The sequence below is a fragment of the Coenobita brevimanus genome, chromosome 14 (assembly GCF_032717465.1).
Source record: "Coenobita brevimanus isolate Jiangsu-jjx chromosome 14, ASM3271746v2, whole genome shotgun sequence".
Classification (NCBI taxonomy): Eukaryota; Metazoa; Arthropoda; class Malacostraca; order Decapoda; family Coenobitidae; genus Coenobita; species Coenobita brevimanus.
The window spans coordinates 51916116-51940181 of NC_136967.1; the positions used below are offsets into that span (position 1 = coordinate 51916116).

The window sequence follows — 24066 nt, forward strand, 5'->3', positions numbered from 1 at the left end:
TATGGGGAATGGATAAGTGGATGTGGGCTGTATCATTGCTGGTATTTCAGTCAGGCTAATTACTCATTAATTTCTTTAGCTGAGAAAACAACTAACAGCACTTTACAGTCTGAGATGCTGAAGGACTGCCCCAGCTTCAAGGACTCCGAAGTCAAGGTTATGGAGGTCGGAGGTGGGTAACTAATTCTTGATTTTTCTTCGGCATAACCGACTCTTAAGAATTATTTTCAGGATGCTGGGCAGTAAGAAATTTTGTAGCTCCTCTTCTTAAACACTTTTTTCAAGGAACACATTAACATTTAGTGTTACGGCTTGAAGCCAGCGCTCGCGAAACGAGGGCTGATTATTGTTTTGGTCGGTGCGTATCTGTCTGTATGTCTACCTGTTTCTCGTTGTTAACCAAATAACTCAAACAGTTTTGCTCCAGCTTTAACTAACCTTGGTACAGTGATTGACGGTAAGACAGGAGTAATCCAACTGTTTTTTGAAAAGTCAGTCAAAAATGAAGGTCACAGGGCTAAGTCAAATTTTGACCTAGAAAGGCCACCTTTAATAGTTTTCATCAGATTCTGACCAAGTTTTGTGGAAGGACTGAGGGTTAGGCAATAAATAAAGCAGTCTGTTTTAAGAACAAAGGTAAAGATCACAGGTCAACGTCAAAACACGATTCATATGCCTATGTGTGAAGAGGAAAAAAAAATAATTTATCTGAGCTAACCTTGATGGAAGGGTAGAGGGCTAGTAGTGGGATGGTGCATAGTTTCTTTTAGAACAACAAAAGGTTAAGGTCACATGGCAAGGTAAACGGAAATAGGCTTTATCTGATTTAGACCAAATTTTGAGAGCAGTTAGTCAGAGAGTAAGGTCGTACAAGTTGGTAAGCTTAAATATTTTTTATCCTATTTAGACCAAAATATGTGGAAAGGTTGTGAGTCAAGCAGGAGCGAAGTTTTTCGAATCTGAGAGCAATCGGTCTAAAGTGAAGGTCACAAGGCAAAGTCAGTTGTTTGGTCATTAGACCAACTGGCAGGCACATGTGTTTCACTTTCTGAGTGCTTTAACTTTTGCGAAATGTTTTAATGTTACAGTAACATTCGTAGCATTAATAACATACAAACAGGAATTGATGCATATTCTGCAAAATCAGCCGGTAAGGCTGAGGTGTGACGATATCACGAAAACAAAGTGAATATTTCCCACTCATAGACGATATTGTGTTGCTAATAAGAATATCTTTTTTCGGTATTCCAGAATGACCTCCGGTAGAGGTGATGAAATGACAGCACACATACACTGTGTGTGTGTGTGTGTGTGTGTGTGTGTCATTAAATAAAGAGTCTTTTCCTTGGTTCAGCTGGTTTTCTACGTGGAACGGATGTCGCCATACACTACTCTTTGTCTTCAGTTGACCACAAATATTCATCGTCCATACTGATTACGTGTTTGAACTGTCTCATTAATGGCTGGTGTGATTGTTATTCTGGGGTGCTTTTATGTCAATGAGTGCCGGGAAGATCTGCCAGGTCTGTTTTAATTAAATTAAATCCCCAAACTGTTCTCATTCCATGGAATTTGAATGAATATTGACTTGCTCTCTTACGTACGGTACTCTTTGTGAGTAACTTTTCGTTGGTTTTTAGTCTGTAGCAAAAAATACAATAATGCAATACCGGACCTTCCAGAGACTGAGTGAAATATGGATTTATTCCGGAAGAATAGGAGAACGACCATCCCCTTGGCAGTTCTTTCATCGACTGAAAATCCTCCATACGATGTTATTAAGCTTAGGGAGAAGTTATGCCAACGGCCATACCACGTTGAGTACACCGCTTCCCATCCGATCAGCGAAGTTAAGCAATGTTGGGTCTGGTTAATACTTGGATGGGTGACCGCCTGGGAACACCAGATGCTGTTGGCATCCCTACGTGTCAAGTGGGGTTGGTGGAGGATTAGTGCCCCTCCCTGTAAAACAATTAACTCTAAGCCCTTGGCCACCCCATTTGGGATACATGGCGTCTGGCAATGAATGAATGAAAAATACACCTTTCCTTCTGTAAAGATTAGTTTTCAAGCTCTCCTCTTGTGGTTGAAATTGTTGGTTTACATGAACATTACGCTGAATAAAAGACGCCACCATGTTGAACAGGGTATACATAGGATTATTGACTGGAGCTGTATTATAGTGTCCACCATAATAGACGGTCCTGTAGTAACATTATGCACATAATAGTAATTATACTGTTTTGATATCATATGGAATTTTTGACGTGAGCTGAGGCAGTGAGTTAGACTTTTGAATCTGCCTCCATAAAAGGTAAATTTGTCCTTTTGTTTTCCTGTCTACTTATAGCCTGCCACTGCATCCTGTGGAGAGTGGCCTGTGCAAAACGAAATTTCAGTCTGTGGTAATGTGCTGGTAGAGAGTTGTAGTTTAATAGTTTAGTGATGTGGTTATTTGGTGGAAGAATGGTGGTAGAGTATAGATTAGTCTTGATAAAAAGATCTACCCTATCTCGTGCACTGTAACACAGGAACAGCGGCAGGGTAGCTGCGTGTTAATGAGAGAGAGAGAGAGAGAGAGAGAGAGAGAGAGAGAGAGTGAGTTCTATTAACACAACCATCACGACTAATATAAGAACTGTGGTAGTGTGGCGGTGTGCTTGTTTGATATGTCCGATGAAATGTTTATGTAGTGTTGTGGCTGTGTACAGGATTAGCAAAGAGAAAAATCCCTACCACACTTTCTACACCACAGTACAAGTTCATTGTGGGAAGCCGTAAATTCACATTGAGCCCTTTGGCGTGAAATTAAGGCATAATGAATTCATTCCTGTGCTGCAAATGACGCATAATTTTAAATGAACCACATTAATGCAGTGCACCAGATAGTAGGAATATCTCTTGCCTGTATTAATTTCTTTACGCTTATAATTTTAATTCCCTCATGGAAACGGGTTACGAATATCTAAAAAAGAAATTGACTGAGTAGAAAACGAAGTTTGGGACTCATTGGGGGACTTCTTTTCTGGGACACGATCAAAGCTGTGAATAGCGCCGCTACTATTTTAATAGCGATGGTTGTAACGCCATTACTTTTTTAGCCAGTAGCAGAACTGAGAGCGCCGCTACTTTTTGGCTATACTCACGCGTTACCGCGCTCCTCGCTACTCACGCGACGAATACAGGTCCAGAGTCTATGAGTACATACACCTATGCCGACGGTTTGATTGTATTTATCAATGACGAAAAATAATACTTTCGTCAATTCTGTCAATTAATGATGTTTGTTCTACATTACATCAGTAGTTTATTAATTTTTATTTATTGGTAATGTGCAATAATTAGACAGGAATTAGCTAGTAAATTATCGGTGATTTAAATTAAGTAAAGATAAATAAGTACGTCAGCAAGATGTAGGCAACACACACACACACCTCTAACTATCCCCGTCTCTAACTCCCGCTCTCTCCCCCACTCTCTTTTTCAGACTAACTCTTACTCACTACGTTATTATTTCGTAACTGTATGTTACTTTCAGTTTAAAGTCGTGGAGAAAACATTGCTATTGTATAAGTAGCCTTTTAAAGAAAGCCCCAGTTCATTTTTACTTTCGTTTTCATACATATCTTAAATAGGTATCATTGAGAATATAATAAATCTATATAATTTGTGTCAATGGTAGCCCACATTTTTTTTTTTTTTTTTTGCCGTTTATTTACGTTTTCAGTAGGTATACTGGGTAACAGTGTAAAAGAACATTTGTTACATTATACAGTAAATAGCTTTTTTCCTGTACCTTCGGCTCTAAGCTTCATTAAAGTGACACCGACATGTATATGATTTTTTTGTTTTTTTTTAATATAGGTATATACTGACATTACTGGTACACAACATAACCACTCAGACTGACTAATATTATCGATAACAGTATATTGTGTATTGCTTTATCACAGATTTTTGTTAACCTTTCCTTCGTCTACCTTTTTCTTATCCAAAGTAGCAGGAGCGGGAACGCCGCTACATTTCGTATCAAGTAGCGAAACCAGTAACGCCACTACTTTTTCGAGCTAGTAATGTGAATGGGAGCGCCGCTACTTTTTATAAGTAGCGTTCCCAGCATTGGACACGAGTTAATTAAATTCTGGATCGGCAGTGAATTAATAACAATGAAAACGAGTTAAGAAGTATCTGGAAATTAATTTGAGCACAATAATGAACAAGCAGTATAAGGAAACGTATGCATGCATTGCCAGATGCTATGTATCCCAAACAGGGTGGTCAAGGGCTTAGAGTTAATTGTTTTACAGGGAGGGGCACTAATCCTCCACCAACCCCACTTAACACGTAGGGATGCCAACAGCATCTGGTGTTCCCAGGCGGTCACCCATCCAAGTACTAACCAGACCCAACGTTGCTTAACTTCGCCGATCGGACGGGAAGCGGTGATTTACATAAAGGCAGACGAGAGTACATACTCAGTAACTGAATGTTAGCAGTTTTTTTAGTGGATTTTACTGACCAGAATACAGGAATGAAGTCTTCATATAAGAGAACAGGGGCATGAATACCTGTAAACTTGCTTGATTGGTTAATACCAGATAAAGAACTGTGATCATAAATATAGATCAGAAGTATGTGAAAGCGACTTTAAAGGCACTGATAATAAATACGTGTCAGGAATATATGGAATACTTAGAAATATTCGAATATATCTGGATTAATTGGAAGTCACCCACTGTGAGGTCGTTTTGTAATTTTGGTAACTTCATATGATTTTTTTTCTCAATCATTGTACGATATTATGTTTAGTATCTTGTAGGTAGCACCAGGTGATTATATTCTGATAACGGAGCTAATTACACAAGGAAATAGCACTAATATGTTTGAAAATGTCGATAATATCATTTTGGTAAAACCTAGTCCCACATGCCACATCCTGTAGTGGGTGGCTTTGATAATAGGTTTCCATTGTCTGTCCTTGTATACACTGATTCAATCCCTCCTCCCACAACCACCACCTGCATAACATCAGTAAAGGACGCTTTGTGGGCGCGTGAAGAGCGAGTGAGAGCCATGGTATCACAATTATCGTCTGATATATTATTTCTTTATGATGATTGCTGAACAATGAAAATTATACTGGAGCGACAGACATTCTCTCTCTCTCTCTCTCTCTCTCTCTCTCTCTCTCTCTCTCTCTCACACACACACACACACACACACACACACAATCCTTTGGAAAACTAAAGATTCCAAGGGGTTCATTCGCCTTTATGAGAGAGTTTTTAGTTGGTAAAACAATTTATTTAATGAATGCATCGCATGCAGAAAGAATTTCAACTCTACTTCACACAGCAGTAAAGTTATTTGCGTCTGATGAGCGCGGCGGGCGGGTTGGGCCGGGCTTGGTCGGGCCGCGTTTCCAAATTTACGTGAGAGTAAACTTCGTTGTCTTGCTTCGCTTGCTCACTCATAGCAATTTCATATATTCGATCAGTGAGATGGGGCTGCCCTCGTTGCAGATAACGTGGTTATAATAATCTATTAACATTTCATATACGCAAGAGAAGATATTCTGCTCGAAATCGAGGTCTAAATGTACTGGACTTCAGGGTACCTCTCGCTAGTCAAGTAAACAGGTGTGGGTGACTACAGTGATTGAATGTGGCTGACATTTTGCTTATGATCATCTACCTTCTTCTTTTCAGATCCTAGGATTTCGTACCTCGATTTTTTGGCTTCGACTTTGCTATTTAATTTTCAGTCAAACTGTAGTTGTCCATCACTGACCTCATTGCTTTCGCATAGTCTGGTGAGGGAAGTAACGTCTATTACGGTTTTCTTTACGATGTTTTTAACCACTCTTATCTCTCGCTTATCGGTTGGATGTACAGTACTTCTGGCATTTGCCACCTCACTCTAGACACAGTGATTTTTTTTTTTTTTTTTATCAAGAATTTTATCTGCGTCACTGCCCTGAGCGCTAGATCTGATTATGGCATCGTGTTGGCTGCTTTCGTTTCACAGCGTAACTGGTGTTTGGTTACCCATAAGTTATGTATGATGTTTTATGTGACATAACACATCATAGTTTTTTCAGAATACGAAAAGGTTAGTAAAGGGAATGGCACAGCTGAAATTCCCCATATTGGGATAGACATGCTTTATCAGATAGTTATATCGCTCTGTAAGCCCTCTGTTTTCAGCATTTGTCAAACTCTCGTTCTTGTCAGTGTATCACACAAAGCTTGTTCCTTCACGATACTCCTGTGGATAGCTTATGAGTGACTTTATGGTGGCTGCCCGTCAAGGACAGAAACAGCCTCCATTAGTCTGTTCTCGAACCTGTCGAACAGATACATAAGACGGTTGTTTGTGAGGGAGATTTCACTATCATTTTGACCAAACTGTGTTCTGTATTCTTTCGTTAACTTACCAACAATAGAGGAAATTTCTTGATGGAAGAAGGCACAGACGATGTAAGGATTAAAATTTGTTAATTAGACAACTCAACACTTACTGAAGAAGCACGGATATGCCACCTTTGCAACCGAGAATGAAACGAAAATCCGTCGTTAAAAAAAAAAAAAAAAAAAAAAAAACTAACATGTGGATATACTTTAATCACAACAAATCGAAGAGGTGTGTTAATATCTTTCCTGCCATATTTGAAAACTAAAACTTCATCTATCAGAGAATACTGGGATGACGCCACTCAAAGGCTCACAGGTTCATAATATGAAGTGCGTCTATGAAACTTTATTTCCTTCATCTCACAATGCAGTCAAGTCAAAGATTCAGGTTGCAGACAAAGAATCAGTAGAAATTAAAAGGTTTTTCAATATGGTTACTTTCCCATCTTTACCACCGAAGCATACGTCGTATCAGGGGATTTAAAGACAAGCCCACCCACATATAGACTGAGTGATATGAACGGTGAGGAGATTATTGGGAATTTGTACAAGGTGGAAATGGTGAAATATAACATACCAGAACATGGCTAGAGAACTGTAAGTTGCAAAATCATTCTTGGTGGACGCGCAATAAGGACTGGAGGTTACAGTAATCAGAACTGAAGTTCACGAAATGAAACGTGGTGATTGCACAAACAGGATTAGAGGCTGCAGCAAACATGACTGTAGGTTGCAACAAACAGCGATTGGGACTGAAGGTCTTTAAATTCTGTAAATAAATAAATAACTTGTTAGTATAAAACAAAAAAATTATCTCGTTAATCAGAGAGAGAAATGTAAACGGCAGTTTCGAAATTATGTGAGACAGACATGTACAAAGAAAATCTGATCTTCTAAATCCGCTCATTTAGCCGACTAAAAAAAACAAATTGTCCCAGCATGTCAAACGTCACAACCTCAGCTTCCTGCCATGGAAAGACCACAACCTCAACTTCCTGCCATGGAAAGACCACAACCTCAACTTCCTGCCATGGAGAGACCACAACCTCAACTACTTGCCATGCAAGCACCACAGCATCAACTTCCTGCCATGGAAAGACAACAACCTCAACTTCCTGCCATGGAAAGACCACAACCTCAACTACTTGCCATGCAAGCACCACAGCATCAACTTCCTGCCATGGAAAGACCACAACCTCAACTTCCTGCCATGGAGAGACCACAACCTCAACTACTTGCCATGCAAACACCACAGCATCAACTTCCTGCCATGGAAAGACAACAACCTCAACTTCCTGCCATGGAAAGACCACAACCTCAACTACTTGCCATGCAAGCACCACAGCATCAACTTCCTGCCATACAAGCACCACAGCATCAACTTCCTGCCATACAAGCACCACAGCATCAACTTCCTGCCATCCAAACACCACAGCCTCAACTTCCTGCCATTCAAGCACCACAGCATCAACTTCCTGCCATCCAAACTCCACAGCCTCAACTTCCTGCCATTCAGCCTCAACTACCAACAGTACCTCATCTCATATCTACATCTTAACTAAACCAAGTTTTAGAGTCGCGTAGGGATAGTACTAAACTACCTGAGAATAATGGTGATGCGTTATAGAGATTACTACCTTGCCTATGGTCTAAAACTCACTGTTGATGGTTTAGGATTTACACTGGGTGAAGATGCAAATTGTACTGAGGTGAAATGATGTCATTATTGATGATACAACTAATAAAGTCAGGGAGGAATTGTGAAGATTCCTGAACTTAAAAGAACCTGAACTTGTAACAAATGAGGACTATGAAACGTATACGAAGATTATGCTCAAAACAAAACGATTCTTAAATCAAGTTTTTAGTGTTATAACAGCTAAAAGTAAGTGAGCAAGCATAGTAATACCAATATATCAGATCTACGTAAATCATTGATCACGTCGAAGCAGCATACCTGATATCATACAGTACTTTAAGACATGTGAAGGTTGTAGAACTTCTATTATTCTCCCATTATATCCAAAGCTCATTCTCGACCGCCATTTCCAGAGATACAGGCTGGTAACACGAATGTTTTCAATGAATTACAGACCATTAACGAGCTGCGCTTGGGAATATTTGATGAAAATACAATAAGAAATATTTTTGCTTCATAACAAATGGAGCACAAACTATACCTGTCACAAGGTGATGCCAAAAAACTGAATCAGGCCGTTAACCATCAGTATCTGTATCCCTTAGGATCAATCAGAGAAAGGCTGGAAACATATCTGTGCTGCTGGAACAGACACACAGGGATGAAATCAGAAAACAAGTTCTCTTTACCTTAAACCTGTGTAAAATTGAGGTTACATAGTTTATCTAAATTGTGGCTTCTTTATATATATATATATATATATATATATATATATATATATATATATATATATATATATATATTATATATATATATATATATATATATATATATATATATATATATATATATATATATATATATATATATATATATATGTATATGTATATATATATATATATATATATATATATATATATATATATATATATATATATATATATATATATATATATATATATATATATATATATATATATATCAAGTTTACGAGCAGCAGCGGGAGTCCTCGGTTCTCTTGCTGGCAGTGCTATCTCCATTGCTATACCAGTTAACGATAAAAAATCTGCTGATAAATAGGTATAAGAACTGCAAAGGCATAACCATGTGATGAAGGAGAGAGGAAAGGTTCTCATTTTAAAACCATAGCATAAAAAAATGACCGAAGTCTTTACTTAAAACCTTGACTTCAAAATATTGGCAAAGACCTATTTTTTAAAAATATACAATGGTTTAGCATTCCATATAAAGCACCAAGTCAGTTTAATCTGATGTTATTCACAAAAAAGCTTAACATTCATATCCTTTTCAGGGGATATATATGAGAGACACCTTACCAGAGTCTCCAAAGGAACGGGAATGCAGAACCTCGATTCACTACAGGGTCCAGAAACTCATTGGACCTGTTATTATAAACCATCGAAGACAATGGGCCATCACATCGACTCTCGGAGTTACTCCTCCTCTGGAAATCGAAGACCATATGAAGTGTAACCTTCTCAATGCAGCCTACCGCATACAGCAATTTAACAGTGTCATCTGCGGTCATCTGTGCTTAGGCGTTCTCTGTGGTATTACTGTCAAGAAATTAGACTAGCTCATCATTCTTTGGAAATTGTTTTTCCACCTTAAATAAACGAACCTTTACATATTCGGTAAAGGACCAGTAAACCGGCAATAGCAGCAGCAACGGGAATGATGCCGTCCTCTTGTTGTGGGATTTACGGTTCTCGAAGATGAGGGTAGCTTGAATACTACCCATAAGAGGTTGGTTAACATTGCTCATCCTCTAGAATTGAATGATGCAGTTATTTTAACCTTATGGCTATGGTGAGGTCTCAGATGAAGAACCACAATTTGAAGATTGAGCTTATGAATGCTGTAGAACAACTGTGTGAAGAACTGGTGCAAATGGGAGAACATGCTATTGATAAGTTTACTAGGGGAGATGCCTTGACTGATGAAAAGTTTAAAGGAGAAATTGAAAGAGCGACGGAGCTCATTAATAGCGGTGAGCATGAGTTGCTCAGAGTTCGTGAGCACTGTCTGTCCAATATCGAAAGGCTCAATCGTTTATCAACAGCAAATACGAGGCCAAGGATGCTAAGTTGACCATTACTGCATCCAGACTAAGAATTTGAAAACGGCTCTGGACACATCAACAAGCTTGTACGCAATCTCGAGACTTCTAACATCCTCTGCAACGACCGATGATTCTATGTATTTCATAGAAGAGAATCATATAACGGATAATTTGACTGAGTACTAAACCCATCCACTTGGGTTTAGATTTTTCTCCTTGTAATACAAAAGAGGTAGGTAAGAGGTATCAAAAGTGTCTGCTAAGCTCGAGTTTCTGTAGACGAGGAACTGGAGTCAAGTGACTCAAGGAAAGCTTTATGATGTCTTCGAATTTAAATGGTTCATAGCCGAATACGGTCCTTCCTTACTCTGCACTATAGCAGCCGATGGCAAGCGATTTCAAATACATTTACCCAAGTGGTTGACTAATCATTTGACCCCGTTTCACCTCAATATTATTAACGATTGCCGCGATTTTAAGCTAACCTCCCATGGACTCAGAGACACAGGCTGTCTTGCCTATCGCCAAATTACTTTGGAAAAAACTCATCTGATCCACCACAGTCCATCAACACTCAGCACCTTAAACCCTAAACCCTCCACACCGCACCACCTGGGGTTAGGTTCACACCCTCTTTTAAATATCATTCAGTAAGTCTTTTCGTCGACAGCGTCATATACAATTCCTTCCTCCAAAAATATTCAAAGCAGAATTTAAAACTGGGGCCATGCGAAAGTACTAGGACTCGGATCCTCGTTTTCACAATTACTCTCCTTCCAGCTGTTTTAATAGCGTTCTAGGAACAAATGTGTTTGCTTTGTTCCTTTAGTAATGATAAGATTGCCATTCGTACAGCAGAATACAGCCCCATTAAATTATTGTACTAAGTGCAAAGCTGAAAAAACTCTGCCACTACCTGTGTATTAATGACAAAATTAGTTCGTGTAGTTAAGTGTCAGTCCCAGTGAGCCCTTCTCTCTGATGTAGTATTAGTTTAATTCGTTCACTGTGTCCTCAGACGATTATATGCAGGTTCTTTAGAATCTCTGCTAGTGGTAAGAGTTGTGGGAGCTGTATCTAATCCCGCTCTCTTTCAACAACTCTTTCCCATGTTCAGTTGATCATCTGGGGAAAGAAAGCTTAAAAATCAAACTACCTCATCAGACTGAAGGGGTTAACCTAGCAAATATATGTGAAAACAGTGTGCATAACCATCTTATCTTATTTTGGTAGATTCAACTACATTCTAGTGAGACTGAAATGGGCAACTCTGTGTGTATCATTGTAACTTGCAAGCAGGCATTCGTATAACAATAGCAAAATTAATATGAAAACATAAACTACCATACTGAAAGGAACATTGGATAACGGGCAAAATAACTCAGTGTACAAAACCCTCTCCCTTCAGTTCTCAGGGCCGAGCATTAGACTCTGTCTGTGCCCTTGACTTCTGGCCATAGTTTTCTCAAAATGGAACTTCTTTATTCCTTCCTGACCCTTAACTCTTCCACCAAGTTTAATATCAGTCGAATCAAAACCACTTGAGTTGCCATTGCCCTATGATCTTAATCTTTTTAGACACTGTGACCTTGCCATTGACCTGAGAGCGTCGACCACTGGGACGAGGCCGTCATCGGATGGAGAGGGTTCACATGACTCCTCAGTCGTCAAAATCAGTCCAAAGCTGCACCCTGTGGATCGGGAACGAACGGTTGGACGGACGGAAAACCCTAATGAAACACCATCACACAAGACCCTTAACTTCATCTTCGGAAACAGAAACCAGCAATCAAGAAGAAACAATAGAATCAGTGCTGTAAATAACCCATAAAGACAGTGTCACTCTTGAGCTGTGAGTTTGCCTGGTACCGGTTAGTTAATAAACCAACTAAAAACAATAATATGACTTCATTTCAGAAAATTTCCATTAAGACTGTAAACGTGGAGAGAGAGAGAGAGAGAGAGAGAGAGAGAGAGAGAGAGAGAGAGAGAGAGAGAGAGAGAGAGAGAGAGAGAGGATACATTAGAAAAATCCTGGAATAAATCGTATAACTAGGTTTAAGGAGAGAGAGAGAGAGAGAGAGAGAGAGAGAGAGAGAGAGAGAGTAACAAGGCATTATCGAACTAGATGAGGTAAAACCTCAGACTGGAGTATTCCTGAGATCTCGGCTTCAGTATGAATAACACAATCAAGCTGATCAGAAACACTTTTAATTTCAAGTACTTTTCGATCGGAGAGAGCGTGTGGAGTTTCATGTAGAGATAGATGAACAAATGAGAGAGCTTGGGAGTCTTGTCTCGGTGTCATGACTGTGCTGGAAAACGTCAGAAGGCGATCCCAGAGATGGATTGTCCTTGTAGAGAGAATGGAGAATGGGGGATTGACTAGGAGAATGTAAATGACTGAGGTTAAGGGAGAGGCAGGTCGAAAATGATGTGGAGGAATATAATCGAGATGTAAACGAATGAAAGTGGTGATAGCCAAATGGTTGGGATTAGGGAGTGTGTATACTTATGGATAGACACTAACAGGGACCCTGTCGTTGGCCAGGTAAATAAAATAGTGACTTTGCTCACCGGCATTGCCTGGGTATTTGTGGAGCAGCCTCCCCTCACCCCGCTTGGGAGACGACCCCAGGAGTCCCATTTTACTAACTGGACTTGTGTTCCTCATTGCGCTCAATACTCCATGGACCTACTTGTATTCCTGCCCTGCACCTATGCACCTCAAGGACTTTTTTTACCGCTACCTATAAATTCACCCATCTACCCACCTCAGCCATTTAATCACCCACCCCGTCAACTCACCCACCCACCAATTTTCAATGGACCTATTTTGCCACTGCCAACCCAACAACCCTGCCCTCCCACTCACTCATGCTCCAAGCCCATTCATTTAGCCAGACCCCACCCCCCACACACACCTATCCTGCCCACCCACCCATCCACTAACCCACTCTCACCCACCCATCCTGCTCACCTCACCCACCCTCGCTGCTCTCCCTGTCCCCACCACATACCCTGCCCACCAAAATCATCCATCCGCCAAGTAATTTCAGCCATTATAACACTGATATGGTCGTAGGATAAAGTTAGGACTCTACAGTACAGTAATTTATCTCACAAAACACAACCATGTTGTCATGAATGGTGACTTAATTCGTTCAAATTTTGGCCGTCATGGGTACGAATTTCGAAGACGCCTTTATCCCGTAAGGGGTAGCCACATACAAATCGCCTCTATGTCGTCCTATCCCCCGCCATTTCACTGCCTTCCCTCCAGCTCACACACCCCTTCTCATATACCTCTCCACTCCATTCCTCCATCTCATTCTCGGCATCCTCCTCCCTCTCCCCTCCTCCACTTCACTCACATACACTCTCCTCGTTAGTCTTTCGCATTCCATCCTCTCCACATGGTCTAACCACCCCAGTGAAATTCCCCTAAAGCTTTCAATCACATCCACATCAACACCACAACGCTCCTTTTTTTCCTCATTTGTCAGTCTGTCTCTCCATGTAACTCCACATGCTCCTCTCAAATAACCCATTTCCACTGCTCTCACATAAATACATTCCCAGCAAAACAGTACCCTTGTTAGACTCTTCTGCAGCCCTATAAATGGTTTTTACTTAAATTCAATAACGGCCAAGTAGAAAGACACAATGGCGCAGTTTCAAAAATATAGATAAGATATAGATGTCTGGAGTTATGGGCAAGGCTTTGGTTAGCTTTGGAATATGTAATTTGGTATAGCAAACAAAACCATAGCCTTCTCATATTAAAAAAACAAATGCTTAGCATGTAAGTAGACTATAGCACCAGTCGAGCAGGGCAGTACTCCCAAGGTGGATGGAAAGCTGATGACCGGAAGACCTGGAGCTCCCGTTTCATCGGCCCTCGGGACTAGTTCTTGACAATCCCCCTTTGTTGAACTTTTTCAGTGTTCCAGCGACACAGGGAGTTGGCCAGCATGCTCTCCAATACAAGTTTCCCTGACTCTCAACACTAAACACATGCACATTACACACTACACTTCCTTTTGATTCTTTTTTTTTTTTGATTGTTTATTGGCGTCTAATAACCAAGCCTCGGGGTCCCCGGGGGGGGGGACCATAAATGCCTCCACCATCTGCCCCTCTCCCAGTGACGACTCAACGAGCTGCCTGGAACCACTGTCTGACTCATTTCTTCATTTCTGCAATGTTCACAGCCTTTCCTCTTTCTCTCTTCTGAGCACCACCTCTACTCCTTTAACATCTTCTTCTCTTCTTAACTGAGACTCAGCTGTCTGAGGCAACTGACACCAAACCCTCTTCTGTATCCTCCTACTTTCTCTATACTCATTTCAAAGCCAAAAGTGGCTGTTGTGTATATGTATGCAACAACTTATCTTCCTCTCGTGTTCCTGAACCTGATTCTTCTGAATTCTCTACTCGCTGGCTTCGGCTTTCCTGTCATTCTCTGACTAAATGTATCTGTGCTGTTTACTTATCCCCTAATTCTACTGACTATGAAAAATTCTTTGACTATCTTACTTCGACAATGGGACACATCCTATCTGTTTCTCCTTTCTCTGAAATCTCCATTCTAGGAGATTTCAATGTTCACAACCACCCTTGGCTCTCCTCTCATTTCACTGATCCACCTGGTGAACAAGCCTACACCTTTTCTATCCTTAATGACCTAGTGCAGCTAGTACAGCACCCTACCCGTATCCCTGACCGCCTTGGAGAGAGCTTCAGCATACATGATATCTTCCTTACAACCATTCCTTCAGCTTACACTCTTAATCTTTCCTTTCTGCTGGGCTCCTTCGATCACAACCTTGTTACCTTGACCTGTCCTATCGCTCCAGTACAGCCTGTGGACCCTCCAAAGAAACGTCGGTGGTGGCACTTTGGAGCTGCTGATTGGGAGGTCCTCAGGCAGTACTTCTTTGATTTTCCCTGGAATGATTATTGTTTCCATGACTGGGAGCCATCTGAGAGTGCTATGTGCATTACAGAGGTTATTCTGTCTGGCATGGAAGCATACATTCCTTTCTCATATCCTCTGACTAATGCAAAAAAAAAGCCTAGGTCTAATCACTCTTCTTCGAATACTGTCCACAACAAGGAGAAGGCCTGGAAAAGGTACAGGAGGCAATCAACTCCTGAATCACATCTTTTTTATGTTTCTACCTGGAATCACGGTAAGTCTGTTCTTAGCTATGCTAAAAATAATTTCATCTTTATTAAACTCTCCAGCTCAAGTTCTTCCTGCTCCTTCTGGCACCTTGCCAAAAATCTTTCTAACAACTTTACCTCATCATCCTTCCCTCCTCTTTTCTTCTCCGATGGTTCTGTAGCTATTATTTCTACTGATAAAGGAGATCTCTTTGCTCAGACTTTCTCCTCCAATTCCACCTTAGATAATTCCAGTGCTGTTCCTCCATCATTTCCCCCCTTTGACTTCCTCATGGCTAACATTAAAACTCCCTCAACTGATGTATTTTCTGCCATCACTGGCCTCAATACTAACAAGGCATATGGGCCTGATGGGTTCCCTCCTGTTGTCCTCAAGAACTGTGCTTCTGTGCTTACACCCTGCCCGGGTAAACTTTTGCGCCTTTGTCTCTGAACTTGTATCTTTCCTTCTTGCTGGAAGTTGCTCTCATTCAGCCAGTCCCAAAGAAGGATGACCATTCCCAGCCCTCTAACTATCGCCCAATTGCTTTAAAATCCTGTGTCTCAAAAGTTTTCGGATCTATTCTTAACAGAAAATAAGCATCATTCCTATTACAACTTTCTTTCTGATCGTCAGTTTGGCTTCCATCAGGGACTCTCCACTGGCGATCATCTCACCTACGTTCCAGACTCCCGGTCATCCTCCTTTCGGGATTTTTTCAAAAGCTTTGTCATTGCACTTGACATAATAAAGGCTTTCGATCGAGTCTGGCATAAATCTTTAATTTCCAAACTGCCCTCTTACGGTTCCTATCCTTCAATCTGTGCCTTCATCTATAGCTTCCTTACTAGTCGTTCCATAGCTGTTGTTGTAGATGGCCACAGTTCTTTTCCTATATTTATCAACAGTGGTGTTCCTCAGGGCTCTGTCCTATCACCAGTTCTCTTCCTTTTATTTATCAATGACCTTCTAAGCTGCACATCTTGCCCTATCCACTCATAATCTGATGATTTCACTCTTCATCTTTCCATTCGGTTTCCACAACATCCATCTCAGTAGATGTTTCAACAAAAAAGGGATGAGGCTATGGCATACCAAATATTTGACTTGGCTCGTATCTCTGACTGGGGTAAAAGTAATCTTGTTGTTTTTAATACATCAAAGACTCATTTCTTACACCTATCAACCCGACAAAATCTTCCCTCTCAGTCCTACATGATCCTTAAACATACTTAGGGTTTCATTCTCTCGGGACTCATCTTGGAAAGATCATATTACATCTCTTGTAAAACCTACTTCCAAGAGATTATGTGTGCTAAGCCGACTCAGTATCATCTTTACCCCTGCATAGTTGTTGATTTTATTCATGGAACTCTCCTATGTGGGGAGGTTCCCCACATACATCTCTTCTCAATGGGGTTGATTCAAAGGCTTTTCGTTTCATTAACTCTCCTCCTCTTACTGGCTGCCTTGTATTGTTCTTGGTACTAACATTGTTGATGCTCCTGGTGAAGAAACATGCAATTGCTGACGACTGGATGGCAGATGTACTGACATGTCTTGATATATTTGGCAGGTACATATCTTCCAACACATACCAGAACATCCTACGGTACCTTCATTTCTCAAACAACACATCCATGAACCCAACTGATGCTTCGTGAAAAATGAGGCCTGTTTTGGAAGATCTAATAGCCAAGATGAAATGGCATTTTGGGGCCTTCCAAGAACTTGTGATTGATTAATCTCGTGTTGTTTCGTGGCTGTTTTTCATTCTGCCAGTACATTCCATCTAAATGTCATCATTTTGGCATCAAGATATTATTTTGTGCAATGTGACTGTAAGATGGGTGTTGTCTTTGACATGATAATATACACTGGAGCGATGACTCATATTGCTGATAATGATCGTCTTGGAATTTCATGTGCAGTAGTAGAAAAATGATGGAAGAATACCTGGGTAAAGGCCACATACTTTTCACAAATAATTGGTACACTTCTCCTGACCATGCTACTCACCTTCATGAATGGAAGCTGCTGTGGAATTGTCAGAGCCAACCACCATGTCATGCCCTAGTATGGTGAGAATCAGGAGAAGAGTACTGTTCAGCAGACTCACTGGAAAGATCTTCTTGCCTTATATTTTAGAGACATGCATAATGCTACCTTGCTGTCGAGTGTAAACACAGGTCGTTTCATCGACACTGTGATCCTACATCAGGACGCTGCATCCAGAAACCACATTCAGTACCTGACTACAGTCAGAACATGTGCCTGGTTGACAAGAGTGACATGCAAATTGGAAGTGTAGCGTTTTGCCATTCTATCAAGTGGCATAAGAAACTATTTTTCCACTTGGTAGACGTATGATTTGAATGCACGTCATTACTATGTCCAGAGAACTGGAAAGATCACTATGAGGAAACTTCTTTCATGATTGTGTGTTTGAACTCCTTGAGAAATATGGTCCACAGATGTGTGCCGCATTCACAATGAAGTGCTGTATGGGATGTTCCTGACAGACTCAATGTCAGAGATTGGGTGTTGGTTCATTACCTGGAGAAGGTGCCACCACCATCTAATATAGGGCTGTCGAGGGCAAGAGGAAGGCTGCATTGGTCAGGTGCAACGTTTGCACAACCATGGGAAGGTGAAGGCACAAGAGGACGCTGACCACCCTGCAATGCCATGACTGCAAGATGCTCATATGCCTACTCTGCTTCCCAGAGTATTATATCCTGGTTAGGTGCTAAGTTTATTATATAGTAAAAGAACGTAGGCGTATAAGTACAATCTAGAAAATATAAGTCCAAACTAGAAGTAAGAAAGTAACAAGAACTTATGGGAAAAGGTGCAATGTAGAAAATTATGTGCTCTGAAAACATAAGAAAGTAATAATAAGAACGTAAGTCAGTAAGTGTAAAACAGAAAAATAAGTGCAGGTAAAAGTTTGAAAGTAGCAATACGAAAGTATGTGAATAATAACAAAATAGAAAAATACGTGAAAAAGCAAAACTGAGTAAGAAAGTCAGTGAAAAGGGTTTACTTTGTAAATGCCTTCCCATGACAGTGGTTATCGTTGTTTGTTTTTGAGCTGGTCAGGGAGCAGGGAGGCGTGGGTGATAAGTTCCTCGTCTACTCACCATCACAACCCAGCCTACAAGCAACAACCCACAACCAAAGTTTTAACAATCTTGTTAGCCCTATACTACCTTATTCTAATTATTACTACGCAAATGGTTGCTTTATTTTTTTTTTCTTTTGGAGGCAGTGCATGAAAATATTCTTTCCCGTTGGTTATTGTACATACAACATACACACTACAGTACATACAACAGTTATCGCTCACTCTAGCTCGCCTCTGCTGTGCTAAGCTTATCTCCCTATGGTTGATTCTGATCCTGACCGCGACCCTTTTATCGTTCGACAAACACAACTGCACTTTTATCTCCACACAGGACAAAAATAGAAACATCTTCCCCTTTTTTTGAGTATAGTATATTATCCACACAATATTTTCATCTTTATGCTTCATTACAACAACCCACAGCCACAGTGGTAAGACTGATGTCAGTGCTGTACTACCTTATTATAATGTTTTATTACTCCAGTTGTTGTCTGATTTAATTTCTGCTTTGGAAATGGGCATGGAAGTATTCATTCTCTTTGGTTAATGTACATTAACATACACACTACAACATACAGCAATTTACCGTCTATCTGTCCATAGCCAGATGCCATAATCCCGTAAGGGGTGGCCGTTTGACATTGAGTTGATTATTTTACGGGAAGGGGCACTAGCCCTCCGCCAACCCAAGTGTTGACATGTATGAAGCATGTGTGGGTTGGTTATACGGTTACATCCCAGTGCTGTAAATGATTTCCTGGCTTACAGGAAACCATTAGACTTGTCACTCAATGTAAAGTCACCTGAAAATGAAAGAAGAGTAATAACAGTGGTAGGAAAGATGGGAGAAATAGGAAGAGTGGAGGGGAGACACTGCTGGGGACTCCTTTTACCCTTCGACAGACTCAGCTGCCCTCTTATCTCTACACAGGCCAGTAATAGAAACATCTCCCTATGTTTCCAAGCAATGTATTGTATACTGTCCACACAATATTTTCAAATGAATGCTTCATAAGAAAAAGCATACACTTATCAATAGTCCATTAAAAAGCTTTTTCGGTCTCAGACATATTATACATTGAATTTGTTCATGAAACTTTATTCAATTCATTTACAATCACTTTTGCAATAATTAAGGCATTCAGATACAGGAAAAAACAACATTCTGTGAGTAAATTTCCGCTCCTAAGACTGCACCGGCATACAGGAGAAATTTCATGATTTTTTTTTTTTTTTCAGTGAATCGTGGTGATTCATGCGGTCGGTTTTGGAAGTTGAAAACTACATAGGCAGGTACCCCAGACCCTTATCTTCAACTCTATAAAAAAAAAAAAAGAACTTTGAACAATTATTCCCAGGCCCGGCCTGTGAGATTACAATATACCAAGCAGGTCAGCAATCTAGGCTTGAGCAAATACTGTGGTACCAATTATCTTTTCACCTTCACATCCTGATTTTATTTAAAGACTTTTCCACACACTGCAGTATTTTCACTGAGTCAAGTTCCTGTATGTACTACTTTGCCTAGTAGCTATTTTAAAGTTTATTTACTGTTACTTCAGGTGGTATAGGTTTACTGGGTTTTGTTCACAGGCAAAATTACAGTAATTAAGGTCAGGCCAAAAGTTGATATAGTTAAGTTTAGTGGCTTTCTGTGTTAGTCAAGTCAGAATTTGTTTTTGGTTAGGTTTAGCCCAGAGGTAGTCTAGATCAGTCAGCTATGTTGGTTTGGTTAGGTTAGATTTACTGGTAGGCTCGTAGTATGATGAATTATTTAGTCAGTGGTATCATTATTATTGTATTTTATTTTAGAAGATGTAAAACTCTTGCATACAGTTTTACCAAGATATCTGCATAGTACATGAGACATGCCGGTATTTACAGTATTTCAATATCGTACTCATTCTGGCATTTATTTGTCCATTTTTGTATGTTTCTGTGACATGGATTTCTTTTTTGCCATTTTTATATCACTGACACAAAGCTATTCTTTACCGTGAAACTGAAGAACAGTTTTAGAGACCCTTTCAGGTACTGACTCGAATTAAGAAAAAAAAATCTAAAATGAAATCTCTCGCAAAAAAAAAAAAGAAAAAAAAAATGTTACAGTTTTCACAATCTTTTTGTAAGTGCCTTACCAGACGCTGATCAAGGGTACATGGTACTAATATAACTGAACAAATCATTTGGTGCACTCAGAACAGAACTTTGAATGAGGTTATTCCCCTCCCCAACATGCTAGAATGTTAGCCTTTGATCAGACATCATGGATGCAATAGCAGATAAATTGTCTGTGCAATCTATTACGATTATACAGTTTAAGAAAATAAATAAATGAAAATAAAACACCAGACAAGAGGTGTTTAATTCTTTTTTATTGTAAGAATTAGTCATATACATTCTTGAAATGGCAGTTGGTTCAGACATGTATTAATGTAATGGACATTCTCAGTTTTGTTACTACGGTGAAACTGTTCACCCAAGTGAAGGATAGTGTAAGTCTGGCAGACTCTCACAAATATCATTAAAAATTGTTTCTCTAAAGTGACTGAATCAACTTCCAGCCTGGAAAGTAGTTTATTGTACAAGAAAAATCTCTGAAAAAAAAAAATCTCTCAACTTAGATGTTATCCTCATAATAGTGTTTCATCTTCATTCTTGGTTAATAATGTCATCTTTTACGTATCATTTCAGTTGTGTAAGACCCATAGTCACCCTTGGCATTTAAAGTCTGTTTGGAGGATAATATTTTCTGACAGAAACAGGATTGCCAGGTTAAACATTACTAGGGCCTGCTCCAAGCTCAACTGACCATGCATTTGTGTCTTCATCCTGTACAAGTTATCTTATTTTGTCTTACGTTAACCAACCAGATCATTGTCCTTTCTTACCTCCTTTAAAATGACTGCCGTATCGTAGTGACACGAAGTAGGATTTTTGTCGGCTCAACTTATTAGCGTTCCCCACCTCCAATTTCGTTTTCAATTCGGTAGATACTGTAGATGAAGCTTCAGACTGGGGATTACAATCTTGAACCAAGCAATGAACCATTTTTATTGTGTACTAACCTATTTTACTTTGGTGTTATGGGAGCAACAGCATAGTTTGTTATGTTTGTTTTGACGCAGCACGTGGTTGTCCCAGTTAGGTGACGTCATACTTTGCCTCTCTATTGCCTGTCTGTGAGTAACAAGAACAAGCGATAAAGATGCCACCGGGTAGATACATTTAAGTAGCCAAAAGCTACTAACGTTTCTCGAATGGAGTCAGAATTTTTCGTAATTACTATAATCCCACATTAAAAACACTCAGCTTAACATCCCCACATATTATTTTAATCTATTCAGTTCAGTGATGAAGAAGATTGAGGAGAAGAAAATGATGATGATGATGATGATGATGATCAATGTCTATCGACTGCATAAGGGTCATTAAGACGTACTGTACGGTACAACTGACCATTTGCAAAGCCCTAGTCTTCTTCTAGAATACGGCACAGAGCAGTCAAATTTACATTCATATCCACAGCTGTACATTTGGATGAATAGAGACAAGGTGGAAATAAATTTTGCCCTATACTCTGAGTCGATTTTATTCAATGATTTTACGGAACTGGAAAATGAAACGAAGAGATTATGATTATATACAAAATCCTCCAGTAAGAAAAATCTCATTCGCTGAGGAAAATCCAGTGGAGATAACAAGAATGAAAATAAGAAGCTGACGTAAGTAAGAAGTCAATGGTATAACTAAGCCCATTTTCATACCAGGATATAATTTCTATTAATATAAATACCGACAAAACTTTAACGTACATATTTTTCTTGTGCGTTTTGAAGGCTAAGGCATTAAATCATACATATTAAATGCTTTTAAGTAAAGTGCTACGCAAGAATAATGTTGGTTTGGGGTGGGTGGGGAGACATATAAAATTAGATTCCCTCCCCCTAGAGGTGTACTAGTTACCACATCCAGCTCATAACTGCAAGAACCTTAGGTCTCTTCTCAGGTCGTTTATATTGTTGGATATAATATTTTTTCCCCACTGTTCCTTTCCACTAGGCAGTAAAACTGGAGACCTGGATGTATCATCAACTGGTGCAGATCATTTCATATGGGAAAACTGGGACTTGGATGTTGTTGATATTTGAGAGGTTGCATTCCCGTTCTTTTGGGCGCCACCCACCTGGAGCAGACAACAATGACCATGTAAAAATATGGTAATAAAATACTAAAACAATCAAGCATTATAATGGCCTGTAAAGCGCTAAAAAGGGCTTCAAGGGATCACTTTATGTATTAAACTAAAGTTATGATGATAAAGAATCCTGATGTACTTTAAAAAAGACTGAGTACGAAGTCTCCGGGAATATAATTTGAGTTACGTAAATGAATGGTAAGACATTAAAGCCTCATTCTAGAAATCTTAATGAATAAAATTTGTCTTAGTGTGATTTTACAACACGTGAATATGTACTTTAAAATACATAAAAGGGCTCCTGCAGGTCATTTTATGAATTTTGCAATTTATATTTACGAGGAATCTTCAAGTTTTGTAGTTACAAATTCTCAGACTATAAATCTTTAACAGATTACTTGTTTGGGGGATCATATACGAGGTTTTAAGAAGGCACCTACAACTGTCTCTGAGGCTCTAGATTCTCCAGGGACTACAAAGAGCTAATTTCAAGTCAGCCACCATGACAAGTTTTGGCACAAAGGGTTAGCAAAACATGACTAGGAGATTATGGGTAATGTGGAGTAAGTGAATGGGCGAGGGATACCAAGAATGAGTTAGAGGGACGGGATAGAGAGGTATGGGAGTGAGAATGGTGTGAGTTGGAGAGAGGCCTCATTGGTGGTGGGTGACAAGGCATAGGGAAGGTGATTTGTTTGTGGCCACCCACTCAGGGATTATGGCACATGGCTATAGCCAGACAGATTCAAAAATTTGAAAATAAGCTTGTCCGCCATGGTTGAGTCTCGATCTCACTCGTAGGACACTTGCAGGTAAGAAGACGCTGACTCGATATGACTGTTTTTAAGTAACTTATGGGTTGATAAGTTACTATCATATAGCAAATATTTTCTGGCATTCGCCACACAAGTGAACCAAGAATTTATGGAAGGCTTCCATGTCCTTCATTTTGAGAGTGGAAGGAGGCAAGGTAGACCAAGAAGGGGGAAGGGTATGTCAAATTGTCTGTGAGAAAGGGAGGAATGGTAGCTGATGAGACGGCTCCTTTGAAAGGGAGGAATGGTAGCTGATGAGGCGACTCCTTTGAAAGGGAGGAATGGTAGCTGATGAGGCGACTCCTTTGAAAGGGAGGAATGGTAGCTGATGAGGCGACTCCTTTGAAAGGGAGGAATGGTAGCTGATGAGGCGACTCCTTTGAAAGGGAGGAATGGTAGCTGATGAGGCGACTCCTTTGAAAGGGAGGAATGGTAGCTGATGAGGCGAGTGAACCGACAAGGGTTCGAGTTGTTTGGCTGAATTACGCATAAAGGATCATATAACAGAGTTTGATGCCACTTTTTAAATTAATAGTCAAAATGCTTCTCCATATTACAGGCGTATTTAAAGCGCATATGTAAAAATTCAAGAATAAAAGATAACATGTCATTATTATGAAG

General features: G+C 39.9%; 1 non-coding gene across 1 annotated transcript; it reads left to right on the top strand.

The window, feature by feature from the left end:
- Positions 1–1799: 1799 nt before the first annotated feature.
- LOC145390501 (5S ribosomal RNA) lies at positions 1800–1918 on the top strand. The gene has a single exon (XR_013895651.1). It is a non-coding gene; the product is annotated as a 5S ribosomal RNA (ribosomal RNA).
- Positions 1919–24066: the final 22148 nt, after the last annotated feature.